The sequence below is a fragment of the Urocitellus parryii genome, chromosome Y (genome assembly GCF_045843805.1).
Source record: "Urocitellus parryii isolate mUroPar1 chromosome Y, mUroPar1.hap1, whole genome shotgun sequence".
NCBI lineage: Eukaryota > Metazoa > Chordata > Mammalia > Rodentia > Sciuridae > Urocitellus > Urocitellus parryii.
The window spans coordinates 23,831,229-23,834,591 of NC_135548.1; the positions used below are offsets into that span (position 1 = coordinate 23,831,229).

Below are 3,363 nucleotides of genomic sequence, written 5' to 3' on the forward strand. Positions count from 1 at the left end.
CTCATAATTCTGGTCACCTTCAAAAAAACAGTTAAAATAGATACACATATCCCCATATCACAGAAAAATATTGACCAGCCAATATAATGCAAAATGCAATCACACAAATGTTCTATCAATAACTGAATATATTCAGAACATACTCAAATACTTTGTAACATATGACACTAATCTCCATTCCCAAATGTATCTTATATGACCACCTGTATGCCACAAACATACACATACATTCAATGCCTCAGAATCTGAACGTAAGTACAGGAAAAACTCTCAGTCCTAAATTCTTACCTTGAAACCCTGTTTATACATATAAACTCTAAGATCTGGAAATACATAGATCCGAGCTCTCGCCAGCCTGCGGCAGACTGAGCCATCTTCCAGCGGCCCCAGCGAAGTGAGAAGCAGCTCATAGCATCTGCCCTAAGAGGCCCGGAAGTCTGATCAACTCGCCTGCCTTGGCCTCCTCCAGGCTCTGCTCTTCAGGCGCGCCATAAGCTGCCTTGGCGCTTGTGACGGCGGCGCCCCGCATGTATCAGAGCGGCTCTGCTTCGCCCTGCTGCATAAGGACTCCCCAACCTGCGCCGCCTGCCGGTGCCCAGGATGCACCGCCACTCGCCCTCGCCCGCGATCGACCCAGCCTTGGTCCCCAGGCTCCTGGCGGCCGTCTCAGCGGATTCAGGCACCATGAGGTTGTGTTCCCCAACTGCGTGTTCCATGGGAAAGGTCACAAGAAGACTCTATAGTGCTCTCGCCAAAACTCTGAACAGCAGCGCTGCCTCTCAGCACCCAGAGTATTTGGTGTCACCTGACCCAGAACATCTGGAGCCCAGTGATCCTAAAGAGCTTCTGGAGGAGTGGAGGGCTGTCCTGCATACTCAGCCTCCCAGGTTCCAGAGGGACTTTGTGGATCTGAGGACAGATTGCCCCCGTAGCCACCCACCCATTAGGGTCATGCAATGGAACACCCTTGCCCAAGCTCTTGGAGAGGGCAAGGACAACTTTGTACAATGCTCTGTTGAAGCTCTCAAGTGGGAAGAGAGGAAGTGTCTCATTCTGGAGGAAATCCTCGCCTACCAGGAGGGCATACTGTGCCTGTAAGAGGTGGACCCCTATTTTGACACCTTCCATCCGCTCCTCAGTAGACTGGACTATCAAGGCACCTTCTTCCCAAAGCCCTGGTCACCTTGTCTAGATGTTGAACACAACAATGGACCAGATGGTTGTACCTTATTGTTTTCTCCAGAACCGATTCAAGCTGGTCAACAGTACCAATATCAGGTGAAAACCAACCAGGTGGCCATTGCTCAGACCCTGTTGTGCAAAGAATCAAGACTACAGTTCTGCATCAAGGCCACCCACTTGAAAGCTCGCACTGGCTGGGAGCAGTTTCATTTGGCCCAGGGCTGTGACCTTCTCCAGAACCTGCAGAACATCACCCAAGAGGCCAAGATCCTCCTGATCATTTGCAGGGACTTCAATGCAGAGCCCACTGAAGAGGTCTACAAGCACTTCGCTTCCTCTGGCCTCAACCTGAATAGAGCCTACAAGCTGCTGAGCAACAACAGGCAGTTGGAGGTCTGGACCTGGGAGGGGGAGGGAGGGGACACACCCTGAATTACACCTGGTACTCCAGACAGGCCACTGAGCAGTGGCTTGGCGCTTGACCTGCTTACGCAGGAGCAGATGGAGCTTCCCTCCTTCAACTACCCCTCTGACCACCTCTCTCTAGTGTGTGACTTTAGCTTTAATGAGGAACCCAACAGACTTCTATAAAAGCTGATCTGGCCTTTTTAATCACAGGAAACTTAAACAGGGATATTCAGGAAACTGAAAAAAAGATAGGAAATTGCCTGAGGAAGGTCCGCAGTTGCAGTTTCTGTATCCTTTCCTGCCTTTCCAGCATGCCCTTGGGAATGATCCTGTTAGTTCAGGAACCTTTTCAATGCAAATTGTAGCAAAAAGCTGTTTGTTTGCACTCTAGTTTCCGGCTTTTTTTATTCTCCCTCCCTGAGGATTCCCTTTTGCTCTGTCATTTAAGGGCATTCAGCTGGGCTCCCTTTGAAGCTCTTTCAGTTTGTGGATGCTTTAAAAACTTGCTGGCTTGCTTGCCTATTCCATCGCTAACATTCAGTATGTAGGAAAATTTCACTAGACCGTATTTCAAGTTATTCATTTGTGAGTTTTTCAAATGTCAACAGGATATGCATGCAATATTTATTATTTTTATATCTTCATGTAAAACTAAATTATGACATCATGAACATTTTAGAACCGTGCAAGACTCAAGTTATAAAATCACTTAGAGTAATTTTCTGCAAGCTTTAAAATGTCTCCTTCTGGTGCCCTACAATGTGTACAGAGAAGCTTTTCAGCATGGGGGGGATATTATTTAAGTCTGAGTATAGGGACTGAAGCTCTCTTCATCAATACTGTTCTCTCTGCCTCCATGTTTCCCATTGTGTTTCTTGAAAAATTCCAGTTAGTTTTCCATCATTTAATCACTGCTATGCATTGTCCTTTTTCCATTGGGATAATAGTGGTATACATTTGAAAGTTAGTATCATCATCATTTATGTTGGAATGTGCTTTTCACCATGATTATTTGGGAATTATTATGTCACTGTGTCTAAGAAAGCCAAGGGGACTTTCTTTTCAGAGATTTGAAGGCTGTTTTGTTTTGTATTTGTTTTTGTTCTTGTTGTTGTTGTTTGTTTGTTTGTTTGTTTTTGGTACTAGGGATTGAGTGCAAATGTACTTTACCACTGAGCTACATCCCCAAGCCTTTTTCTTTTTTGTTTTAAGACAGGGTCTTGCTGAGTTGCCCAGGCTGGCCTCAAAACTTGTGATCCTCTTGTCTCAGCTTCCTGAGCAACTGAGATTACAGGAATAACCTCCATCAGCAAGAGATGGGAAACTTTACAGAAAGCCTGTAATTGGGCTGTCAGAGAAGTTTCCTAGGAAAGCCAGATGACTGTCTTTTAAAACATCTACAAAGAAGAATGTAAGAAGTTAAAAGATAACCCACAATTCTCAACCATCAGAAATAAAAGTGATACAGATAAGAGGTGATGCCTCTTCCAAACAACATAACCCATCAGGAGTAAACTAGTACATATTTTATTGTATGAGTTGTAAATATTTAAGATTAATAAATAACCTTTTAAAGCTTAAAAAAAGAAATACACAGATCCATAACAAAGATGACACACAGTCCTAGATCTTCCAAAAGGCATAGACACATGTTCACAACAGTCCATAGTGCCAAAAATAAAAATCATGGAACCAGCACCAGTAGCTCAAACACATGCACTACTACAAAGGTACTCACACAACACAGGCCAAAGAAATCACTCAGACACAATC

General features: G+C 44.6%; 1 pseudogene; it reads left to right on the forward strand.

The window, feature by feature from the left end:
* The first annotated feature begins 233 nt into the window (after positions 1 to 233).
* On the forward strand, positions 234 to 1,773 carry LOC144250981 (nocturnin pseudogene; annotated as a pseudogene).
* The last annotated feature ends 1,590 nt before the right edge of the window (positions 1,774 to 3,363 follow it).